We start from the raw sequence: 13,194 nt of genomic DNA, 5'->3' as shown, positions 1-13,194 counted from the left end.
AGGATGAATATCCAGAGTCTTTTCCCTGGGGTGTGGGAGTCCAAAACTAGAGGACATCGTTTTAAAGTGAGAGGGGAAAGATATAAAAGGGACCTCAGGGGAAACTTTTTCACGCAGAGGGTGGTACGTGTATGGAATGAACTGCCAAAGGAAGTGATGGAGATGGGTACAATTACAATATTTAAAAGGCATTTGGATGGGAATATGAGTAGGAAGGTTTTAGAGGAATATGCGCCAAATGCTAAGCAAATTGGACTAGATTAATAAAGTTGTTTCTGTGCTGTACATCTGTATGACTCTAGAACTTTAATGTCCTTCATGTGTATCTAAAGCTGCTCTGAAACTTAACTGGAAAAGTGGGAGCTCGGATATTACTGAGCTTGACAATATGAGGGGACTTGAGACCCAGTGTCCCATGGCAACTTCATCAAAAAGCAGGAATGTTTCTCGATTGTTCTGGGCAATTTTGATACCTCAACCATCATGGCGAACACAGTCGTTTATCTCACAATTGTTTGTGGGAATTTGCTATGCACAAATTTCCTACATTAACAGGATGAGTTGACTATTAAAAAGGTGTGGGAAGTTATAGAACATAGAACAATACGGCGCAGAACAGGCCCTTTGGCCTCAATTTTGTGCCGACCTGTGAACTATTCTCAGCTCGTCCCCCTACACTATCCCATCATCAGCTATGTGCAAATCCAGGGATTGTTTAAATCTCCCTAATGTGGCTGAGTTGACTACACTAGCAGGTAGGACATTCCACGCCCTAACCACTCTCTGCATAAAGAACCTGCCTCTGACATCTGTCTTAAATCTATCACTCCTCAATTTGTAGTTATGTCCCCTCGTACAAGCTGACGTCATCATCCTAGGAAAAAGACTTTCACTGTCTACCCTATCTAATCCTCTGATCATCTTGTATGTCTCTATCAAATCCCCTCTTAGCCTTCTTCTTTCCAATGAGAACAGACCCAAGTCTCTGAGCCTTTCTTCATAAGACCTTTTCTCCAGACCAAGCAACATCCTGGTAAATCTCACCTGCACCTTTTCCAATGCTTCCACATTCTTCCCGAAATATGGCGATCAGAAATGTACACAATATTCCAAGTGTGGCTGTACCAGCATTTTGCAGAGTTGCAGCATGACATTGCGACTCTGGAACTCAATCCCTCTACCAATGAAACCTAACACACCGCATGCCTTCTTAACAGCACTATTAACCTGGGTGGCAACTTTCAGGGATCTATGTACATGGACTCCAAGATCCCTCTGCACATCCACACTACCGAGAATCTTTCCATTGACCCAGTAACAACCTGTAACATTCTTCCAAACTATCCACTACTCCAACGATTTTAGTATCGTCTGCAAATTTACTAATCCATCCACCTATGTCTGCATCTAAGTCATTTATAAAAATGACAAACAGCAGTGGTCCCAAAGCAGATCCTTGTGGCACACCACTAGTAACCACCACTCGCTACCTTCTTTCAGAAAGCCAGATTCTAATCCAAACTGCTAGATCACCCTCAATTCCATGCCTCTGCATTTTCTCCAACAGTCTACCATGTGGAACCTTATAAAAGGCTTTACTGAAGTCCATGTAAACCACGGAGAAAGTGAGGACTGCAGATGCTGGAGATCAGAGCTGAAAATGTGTTGCTGGAAAAGCGCAGCAGGTCAGGCACCATCCAAGGAGCAGGAGAACCGACGTTTCAGGCATGAGCCGAAAGAAGAAGGGCTCATGCCCGAAACGTCAACTCTCCTGCTCCTTGGATGCTGCCTGACCTGCTGCGCTTTTCCAGCAACACATTTTCAGCTCCATGTATACCACGTCAACTGCCCTACCCTCATTTACATGTTTGGTCACCTTCTCAAAAAACTTGATGAGGTTTGTGAGACACGACCCTGTGTTGACTATCTGAAATCAAATTGTTGCTTGCTAGATGATTATAAATCTTATCTCTTATAATCCTTTCCAAAACCTTTCCTACAACAGAAGTAAGGCTCACTGGTCTATAATTACCTGGATCATTTCTACTCCCCTTCTTGAACAAGGGCACAACATTTACAATCCTCCAGTCCTCTGGTACTAAACCTGTAGACAATGAAGACTCAAATATCAAAGCCAGAGGCTCTGCTATCTCCTGCCTAGCTTCCCCAAGAATCCTCGGATAAATCCCATCCAGCCCAGGGGACTTGTCTACTTTCACTCCTTCTAGAATTGATAACTCCCTTTGTAACTAACCTCAATCCTTTTTAGTCTAATATCTCGTACCTCATTCTTCTCCTCTACAATATTCTCCTTTTCCTGAGTGAAAAACCAATGAGAAACCTTCGTTTAGCACCTCTCTGATCTCCACAGGGTACACACTCAACTTCCCACTTCTGTCTTTGATTGAACCTATTCCTAACCTAATCATCCTTTTATTCCTGACATACCTATAGAAAACTTTAGAGTTCTCCTTTATTCTATTTGCTAAAGACTGCTCGTGTCCTCTCTTTGCTCTTTTTAACTCTCTCTTTAAAGCCTTCCTAGCTGATCTGTAACTCTCCATTGCCTCATCTGAACCATCTTGCCTCATCAACACATAAGCCTCTTTCTTCTGCTTAACTAGAGATGCACTTTCTGTAGTAAACCACGGTTCCCTTACTTTATCACTTCCTCCCTGCCTGACAGGGCCATACCTATCAAGGACACGCAATACCTGTTCCTTAAACCAGCTCCACATTTCCATTGCCTGTATTCCCTGCATTTTGCTGCCCCATTCTATGCATCCTAATTCTTGCCCGATCGCATTCTAATTGCCCTTACCCCATCGATAACTCTTGACCTGTGGCATGTACCTATCCCTTTCCATCGCTAAACTAAACGTAACTGAATTATGGTCACTCTCTCCAAAGTGCTCACCTACAACTAAATCAAACACCCGGCCTGGTTCATTACCAAGCACCAGATCCAGTGTGGCCTCCCCTCTTGTCGGCTCTTCGACATCCTGTGTCAGGAAACCCTCCTGTACACATTGGACAAAAACTGATCCATCCGATGTACTAGAGTTATAGCATTTCCAGTCAATGTTGGGGACGTTAAAGTCCCCCATAATGACCGCCCTGTTCCTTTCACTCCTACCCAGAATAATTTTGCTAATCCTCTCTCCCACCTCCCTGGAACTCTGCAGAGGCCTATAAAAAACTCCAAGCAGTGTGACCTCTCCTCTCCTGTTTTGACATCAGCCCTCACTACCTCAGTGACGAGCCCTCGTCAAAGGTTCTCTCAGCCACCGTTATACTATCCTTGACTAACAAGGCCACGCCTTCCCCTCTTTTACCGCCTCGCCTGTTCTTAATGAAAGATCTAAACCCTGAAACCTGCAACACCCATTCCTCACCCTGCTCTATCCATGTCTCTGAAATGGCCACAACCTCGAAGTCCCAGGTACCTATCCATGCTGCAAGCCCACCTAACTTATTTCGGATACTTCTGGCTTTGAAGTAGACACAGTTCAAACCAGTTTGCTGTCTTCCAGCACATTCCTGTGACCCTGAAATCCTGTCCCTGTCCTTCCTACTCTCATCCTCCTGTGCACTGCAACTACACCTCCGGTTCCCATCCCCCTGCTGAGCTAGTTTAAACCCACCCGAATAGCACCAGCAAATTTCCCACCCAGGATATTGGTACCCTTCTGGTTCATATGAAGACCGTCCTGTTTGTAGAGGTCCCACCTTCCCCAGAATGAGCCCCAATTATCCAAGAACGTGAAACCCTCCCTCCTGCACCATCCTTGTAGCCACGTGTTCAGCTGATATCTCTCCCTATTCCTTGCCTCACTATCACGGGTAACAAACCAGAGATAACAACTCTGTTTGTTCTAGCTCTCAGCTTCCACCCTAGCTCCCTGAAATCCTGCCTCACATTCCTATTCCTCTTTCTACCTACGTTGTTGGTACCTACATGGACAACGACTTGAGGCTGGTCACCCTCTCCCTTCAGGATCCCAAAGATACGATCTGAGACATCACGGACCCTGACATCTGGGAAGCAACACACCAACCGCGAGTCTCGTTTGTTTCCAACAAACCTTCTATCTGACCCTCTAACTATTGAGTCCCCAATGACTAACACTCTCCTCCTTTCCCTGCTTCCCTTCTGTACAACAGGGACAGGCTCTGTGCCAGAGACCTGGGCCCCACTGCATACCCCTTGTAAGTCGTCCCCCTCAACAGTATCCAAAACTGTATACATGTTTTTCAGGGGAACGACCACAGGGGATCCCTCCACTGACTGTTTTTTCCCCTTTCAAACAGTCACCTTCGTGCCTAGGAGCAACTACTTCCCTGTAACTCTTATCCATCGCAGCCTCGGCCTCCCGAATGATCCGAAGTTCATTCAGCTCCCGCTCCAGTTCCCTAACATGGTCTTGGAGGAGCGAGAGTTGGGTGCACTTCCTGCAGATGTACTTGGATGGGACACTAATGGTATCCCTCACCTCAAACATCATGCAGGAGGAACATTGCTCTCCCTGCACTGCCATCCCTGCTAGTCCCCTTATCACAAAGTAAAAAAGAAGAGACGCTTACCTGGTATGTCCCTGGTCTTTAAGATTAGAGGAGGTGGTTGTGTGAGAAGCCCTACAAAGGTAGAGTCTCGGGTTGAGAAAACACTGACATGTATAGCTGGGCGGAAATGAAAATAAGAAGTCCCTCCTTTCCCAGAAACCACTGCTCTCTGACTTCAAATTTAAAAGCACAAATCCATCACTCACCGCTCCCAGCAGGCCCCTGGTCCAGGCTCCCACCCTTGCTGCTGTCGCTGAAAAGCAGAAAATACGAGGTGCTACGTAAATTCTGGGCCTTTTTGTTTCATTTTGTACAGATGAAGTCTAGCAAAAAAGTGGTAGTTGACCACAATCTTCTCAAGGGCAATGAGAGATTGGCAATAAAAGCTGGCCCAGCCTGCTCACTCAGTAAGGGTTACTTTCTGATATCTGGGAAGTGTTGTTTGCCACTGCATTGCCTTATTTCCTTTACCATCGCCATATCTCTTTTAATCATTATTTGTGGCCTCAAGCGTAAGTATTTTCATCATTAGTTGTGAGCATTTTGAGGTATATTTGGGCACAACATCCTTGTGTTAGAATGCACTCATAGTTTTTGTATTCCATTAGAGTCATTTCCAATCACAGACTCAGAGTAATAGAGATGAACAGTATGGAAACAGACCCTTCGGTCTAACCCGTCCATGCTGACCAGATATCCCAACCCAATCTAGTCCCACCTGCCAGCACCCGGCCCATATCCGTCCAAAACCTTCCTATTCATATACCCATCCAAATGCCTCTTAAATGTTGCAATTGTACCAGCCTCCACCACATCCTTTGGCAGCTCATTCCATACAAGTACCACCCTCTACGTGGAAAAGTTGCCCCTTAGGTCCCTTTTATATCTTTCCCCTCTCACCCTAAACCTATGCCCTCTAGTTCTGGACTCCCCGACCCCAGGGAAAAGACTTTGTCTATTATCCTATCCATGCCCCTCATAATTTTGTAAACTCTATAAGGTCACCCCTCAGCCTCCGATGCTCCAGGGAAAACAGCCCCAGCCTGTTCAACCTCTCCCTGTAGCTCAAATCCTCCAACCATGGCAATATCCTCATAAATCTTTTCTGAACCCTTTCAAGTTTCACAACATCTTTCCAATAGGAAGGAGTTCAGAATTGCATGCAATATTCCAACAGTGGCCTAATCAATGTCCTGTACAGCTGCAACATGACTCCCAACTCCTGTACTCAATACACTGTCCAATAAAGGAAAGCATACCAAACGCCTTCTTCACTATCCTATCCACCTGCAACTCCACTTTCAAGGAGCTATGAACCTGCACTCCAAGGTCTCTTTGTTCAGCAACACTCCCTAGGACCTTACCATTATGTGTATAAGGCCTACTAAGATTTGCTTTCCCAAAATGCAGCATCTCGCATTTATCTGAATTAAACTCCAACTGCCATTTCAGAGCCCATTGGCCCATCTGGTCAAGATCCTGTTGTAATCTGAGGTAATCCTCTTTGCTGTCCACTACACTCCAATTTTGGTGTCATCTGCAAACTTACTAACTGTACCTCTTATGCTCACATCCAAATAATTTATGTAAATGACAAAAAGTAGAGGACCCAGCACCGATCCTTGTAGCACTCCACTGGTCACAGGCCTCCAGTCTGAAAAACAACCCTCCACCACCACCCTCTGTCTTCTACCTTTGAGCCAGTTCTCTATCCAAATGGCCAGTTCTCCCTGTATTCCATGAGATCCAAACTTGCTAATCAGTCTCCCGTGGGGAACATTGTCAAACGCCTTACTGAAGTCCACTTAGATCACATCTACTGCTCTGCCCTCATCAATCCTCTTTGATACTTCTTTAAAAAGCTCAATCACATTTGTGAGACATGATATCCCACGCACAAAGCCATGTTGACTATCCCGAATCAGTCCTTGCCTTTCCAAATACATGTACATCCTGTCCCTCAGGATTCCCTCCAACAACTTGCCCACCACTGAGGTCAGGCTCACCGGCCTATAGTTCCCTGGCTTGTCCTTACCGCCCTTCTTAAACAGTGGCACCACGTTTGCCAACCTCCAGTCTTCCGGCACCGCACCTGTGACTATTAATGATACAAATATCTCAGCAAGAGGCCCAGCAATCACTTCTCTAGCTTCCCACAGAGTTCTCGGGTACACTTGATCAGGTTCTGGGGATTTATCCACCTTTACCCATTTCAAGACATCCAGCACTTGCTCCTCTGTAATCTGGACATTTTGCAAGATATCACCATCTATTTCCCTATAGTCTATATCTTCCATATCCTTTTCCACAGTAAATACTGATGCAAAATACTCATTTAAATTCCCCACCCCCCAATTTTCTGCAGCTCCACACAAAGGCCGCCTTGCTGATCCTTGAGGGGCCCTATTCTCTCCCTAGTTACCCTTTTGTCATTAATGTATTTGTAAAAACCCTTTGGATTCTCCTTAATTCTATTTGCCAAAGCTAATTCATGTCCCGCTTTTGCCCTCCTGATTTCGCTCTTAAGTATACTCCTACTTCCTTTATACTCTTCTAAGGAGTCACTCAATCTATCCTGTCTACACCTGACATATGCTTCCTTCTTTTTCTTATCCAAACCCTCAATTTCAATCCACTTGAAATACTGCACGTTGTAAAAATAACAGCTTCTGCCAAAGAACAGTCACACTGTGTTCCAGTTCAAGGACAGCTACTAAGTTTCCCCACAGTTAATTACAATCACTCAAAGTTTGACGTGTTTTTAATATTGGAAAACAAGGTCTGAAACCTAACTTTTTTTTGGCTAACTACGTTTTGAGTCATTTTTTAAGAGGGTTTATTGCAGCGAGGCCGAGAAGGATTTCTCACCATATCTTACCAAGCTCACTTCATTACCTACCTATCCCATTACAATCCTCACGTCCGATTCTATCCCAATCTTACCAAGTGCTATTCTCAGAATAACTCACCACTCACCTGGTGCCCATGCCATCTTTAGAATGTTGGCAGTCTGAAAGCTGCCCTGTTTGGTAATGAACACGTTGCCAAGATGTCACCGTGATTCTCCAACAGGGACCGGGGCAGGCTCCTGGTTGAGGCCGGGTGGGGTGGGGGCACCAACATCTGTTTGGAGGGCCCAGCGGATCCTGACGACATGGCTCTGAGGTTCCTGCTGGATTCAGTGCAGTCTCCGCAGTGTGAAGGAACAGCCATAAGAAGGTCAACGTCTCCCTCCACTTTGTCGGGGTAAGGGCTACCTCACACTCACTCTACCTCTGCAGCCTCATCCTCCGCCAAGGCTCATGCTCTGCCACTCTCACTGTCACATACAATCCCCTCCCTCAGTTTCTGTCACATCCACCCTCTCTCCCATGCTCCAGAACCCCCCGCACCATTCACCCTGCACGTTCTCTGCACTGCTGCCTCACTCCCTCAGGATGCCAACCCCAGTCTTGTTGATGCAGTGTTACGACACAGGGTAAACCCCTCTACTAATTTAAACCAGCCACACAGAAAAAAATCACTTGGAGTTGCAATCTGCTAAAATTCAAGAGGCAAAGAACTATCCCAGGGGTCACTATTTAAAGTACACATTAATAGTTTTAATTTTTAAGTCCAATAGAGAATATTAAAACCAACAACTATTTACAAATCTTTTCTCTTAAACCTAGCTTTTACCTCCCACTCTACAGTACTAATCCGATAAAAAATCCCGATTAAGATTTACAAAACAAAAGTCACGTTTCAAAACCAGTCAGCTTTTCCAATTTTCCTTTGTAGATTTTCCTCTGTGTAGATTCTACCCCAGTCAACCTCAATGTTCTGCTGCACAGACTCCCCACAGACAGGTACCTTTTAGAGAGCTCTTCAGCTAGCAGTCTACATTTGTTGGTCTTTGGCAGTTCTCATCCTAACTGTTCAAAATGTCTGATTGTATACCTCAAAACATCAGATCGTTTCATTGGTTTTAATATTATCCAAATACTAAATTTAAATTTGATTGCATTTTGGTATCTTGAGGCATGATTTAAACTAATTGGCCAAATTTGATTTTTTTCTTTGTTTCATGGCAACCCAGCTGCTGCTATTTGTTTTGACCAAATGTCGCATTGCTGCCTTGTTCAGACTCTGTGCTTTATCAGTCCTTGCTAGCTTTTCAACTCTGTTAAAGGTATAGTACACCTCTACATCTTCATAACAGTAATGAGAGCAAACACTATGGAAATGCTGTTTTCTATGGGACTGTGGTGGATGGGGGGAGGCGGGGAGCAGAAAACTTTGCCTTCAGTTTCTGCTTTCGAGGTCGGAAAGTTTTGGGTCCTGCAAAAGTTAGGATGACCATAAGATATCGGAGCAGAATTAGACCATTCAGTCCATGAAGCCATTCAAGGAGATCATGACTGATCTGATAATCCTCAACTCCACTTTCCTGCCTTTCCCCCATAACCCTTGATTCCCTTAAATATTAAAAATCTGTCATAGAGTTCCTAGTGGGAACAGAGTATTCACCCCATCAGGTTCATCCTGACCCTCCAGACCTGTTCCCCTACCGTATCCCTGTAACCCTGCATTTCCCATGGCTAATCCACCTAGCCTACACATAATGGGAAATTTAGCATGGCCAATCCACCTAACCTGCACATTTTTGGACTGTGGGAGGAAACAAGAGCCCCAGGAAGAAACTTATGCAGACATAGGGAGACACATGCAATTTTCACAGATAAGTCACCCAAGGCTGGAATCGAGCCTGGGTCTCCGGCGCTATGAGGCAGCAGTGCTGACCACTAAGCCACTATCTCAGACTTAAATATATTGAATGACTCAATCTTGACAGCCCTCTATAGTAAAGAGTTTCACAGGTTTGCCACCCTCTGAGAGAAGGAATTCTTCTTCATCTCTGTCTTAAATAAGCAATCTTTTACTAGACACACTCAAGGATGTCCATTCCTGATTCTAGCCACACTCTCAGGCCATCCATTCCCGACTCTAGCCACACTCTCAGGATGTCCATTCCTGATTCTAGCCACATTCTCAGGTCGTCCATTCCTAATTCTAGCCACACTCTCAGGTCGTCCATTCCCAATTCTAGACACACTCTCAGGTCATCCATTCCCAACTCTAGCCACACTCTCAGGATGTCCGTTCCCAATTCTAGACACACTCTCAGGTCGTCCATTCCCAACTCTAGCCACACTCTCAAGATGTCCATTCCCAATTCTAGACACACTCTCAGGTCGTCCATTCCCAACTCTAGCCACACTCTCAAGATGTCCATTCCCAATTCTAGACACACTCTCAGGTCGTCCATTCCCAATTCTAGACACACGCTCAGGTCGTCCATTCCCAACTCTAGCCACACTCTCGGGCCGTCCATACCTGATTCTAGCCACACATTGTGCAAGGAGGTATTTCACGATGTTGCTTTTGTTTTTATGTCAATTACTTTTGTTTCTTGATCTTATGCACATTGCCCCGATGCCTCATGATTTTCAATATAAGTGTCGGATCTCCTCTCACCTTCACTTCTCAAATATCCCTAACCTCTTCAATCTCCCTTCATGACTGAAATTCCTCTCTGATGGCACATCATCATGAATTGATCAGAAATTCTGCCATAAACTTCTCAAACTCGATCTACTTTGATCAGATCAAATCAAACAACGTAAAAGAAGAACAAACCTTAAATTTAGAATCTTTTTGACAATTTCTCTCTTATACATTTATTTCAGAACCCTTTCAGGAACAGGTTGGGGCGGTTTTCTCTAGAAAAGCAAAGGCTGAGAGGTGATCTGACAGAGAACTTAAGATTATGAAAGCATTTGATAAGGTAGGCGTACACAAGCTGCTTCAATTTGTGACAGAAAGAAAAACATGGGGCTAATAATAAGAGCATTGCTAATAAACCCAACAAAAAGTTCAGGAGAAATTTATTTACCCAGAGAATGGTTGCAGTGTGGTTGAAGCAGTTGGAGCAGGTGTATTACATGTATTGGTTACTGGCATTCCGGCTAAAGATACAGGGCCTGGACAAAGAGGACTCCTCTGAATATTTGCTGTACAGCTAGTTAATGTTAGAATAGAACCTCCATGGAGTGGAAGCAAGTCATTCAGCCCATTGAGTTCACACTGATCCTCCAAAGAGCATCCCATCTAGATCCACCCCTATCCCTCTAACACTGCATTTCCCATGGCTACCCTACCCACTATGGAGCAATTTAGCATGGCTGATCCACCCAACCAGGGCATCTTTAGACTATGGGAGGAAACTAGAGCACCCGGAAGAAACCCACGCAGACACGGGGAGAACAAGCAAATTGCATACCCGGGGTTGGAATCGAACCTGAGTCCCTGGGGATGTGAGGGAGCAGAGCTAACCACCGAGCCACCGTGCTACCCAAAGTATTGCTAGCCACTAATTCACATGAACTGAGACTTGTCCACATCTAGTTATAGCTGAGTGATTGGCAGCACTGTACTTTAGCCGCATCACTGGAAATGGTGATTCCTGTTGGAAATGTATCTAGTTCTGGCCATCAAGAAGCCAGGATCCAGGCAGAAGGTAAATACTGGAGTGGAGAGGAGGGGATTGGTATCACCAAGGGCTGGAGAGTAAGGGGTGTGAAGGAAGGGGCTGGGACCAGTCGGTTGGGGATTAGGGTAATGGATGATCAGGGTGGAGTCCCTTCTGGGCCCAATGTTAAGGCAGGCCTCACCCCCTTTCCCAGTACCAGACTAGACTGAGAATGCTATCAGGCTTCATGTATGGCACGCCACAGCCCCTCTCCACCCTCCCTACAGGTAAAATACTTGCTATCATAGGATGAGGCCCTTACATCTATATTAATTTGCTAATGAAGGGCTTTGATTGGCCCCAAGGATGGATATGCTGCCTGATGATTCTCCCACCAAATGTTTAATTGCAGAGGGTCTGTTGGGTGGCACAGTGCCCATTGGAAGTTGCATGCCCCCGTCTTTAAAGCCGTGGGCAGGGCAACATAGAATGCTGCCCTTTGCTGACACCAAAAAGTGAGATTCCACATCCATATGATCGTTCTTACATCCAGGTAGTTGTCCTGAGATGCGTAGGTTTGAATTATTCCTGACTTGTTCTCACAAGAAAAGCAAAAGCAATGAAAACGCTTCAGAGCTTTGACTTGATTTAATGTTGTCGCACGTACATAAGTACAGTGAAAAGTCTTGTTTTGTGAGCAGTGCAGTAACAAATGGAAATACAGATTAGAGAGCAAGGCATACGAGGGTACGACTGCACAGGAGGCCCACAAAAGCAAGATGAACATTACATTTGAAATTAAAGAGCTTGAGATTCTGTTATCTTAAAGCATGGATGTAATATAAATGGCTCACATACAAACATTGGCATTAGCTCCAAAACATGTGACAGCTGTAGACGTGACACTGGTTACAATATTTAAACATCCAAGGCAACTAGATGACCTAGAAATGGGATGTTTCAGGAAAAATAAAGTTTCCAGATACATTTTGTGTCTGTCATTCGAACTTCATTTGCCATGGATCCAGTTCAAGCATAGCTAACTTGTTTCCCTGCAGTCAATACTGAATGAACTTTTTGCATTGGTTCCAAGATTGGCCTTTGTAAACAAGTTTCGGTTTGTGTCCAAATAATGGAGCGGTAGAATGGGGATTGGTCAATCTCATCACAGGGCAAAAAGCTAAGTTCATCTGAAGTTCCTGGAGTTAAATTAAAATTTGAATGCAGAATGAGGTCACTTGTGTATCCCAGCCAGCAATTCATTAAATCCCAACTTTGAGTTACATTTCCCAGTCAAGCTGGTTAAGGATGTTTAATGGCTCTTGCACTAAAGCTCAGATGTGTTGCAATGGTGACAATATGGACATGCTGTGGGTGTGGTTTCAGAATCCAGAAAACATTTCTTTTATTCCTTCATGGACATTATAGGCTCGACCAGCATTTATTGCCTATCCCTAATTGTCTGGAGGAGTTACTGGGGAGCTGCCTTTTGAATTACTGCAGTTCTTAGATTTTAGGGACCCTGAGAACGCTGTTAGGAAAGGAAAATTGGGAATGCTTTTCAATTGATCCCATTCATCATAGTTATTTCCAGTCACAGTCTAAGGATATGAGATAGACTATATAAGGAGAAATGTTTTCACCCAGGGAGAAATTCTTTGCTATGGAAAGCAGTTGAGGCCAAACATTGAATGGGTGTCAAGAAGCTAGATATAGCTCTTAGGGATCAAAGGGTATAGGGGAGAAAGCAGGAACAAGATACTGTGCTGGATGATCAGCCATGGTCATATTGAATACTGGAACAATCTTTGGCGATCTGGTGCGGAGCGGAGAGGGTAGGTCAGAGGACCTCCTCATGGGTCTGTTCCTGGGCCTAGTCAAACTGGTCATAAACAGGTCCAGGCAGCGGGCTGTGGAGGGGGTTGTTAGGGCCGACAGCCTGCCCCTCTTCCGCGGTTATGTCAGAGCCTGGGTATCCCTGGAGAAGGAGCACGCGGTGTCCACCAACACCCTTGAGATTTTCAGGGAAAGCTGGGCACCACAAGGAGTGGAGTGTATTATTTCCCCTTCCAGCTCTATTTCGATTTAATCCCTGCCCTCCCCTTCACTGTTTGATCACA

The sequence above is a fragment of the Hemiscyllium ocellatum genome, chromosome 17, assembly GCF_020745735.1.
Source record: "Hemiscyllium ocellatum isolate sHemOce1 chromosome 17, sHemOce1.pat.X.cur, whole genome shotgun sequence".
NCBI lineage: Eukaryota > Metazoa > Chordata > Chondrichthyes > Orectolobiformes > Hemiscylliidae > Hemiscyllium > Hemiscyllium ocellatum.
This window is presented reverse-complemented; position numbering follows the sequence as displayed.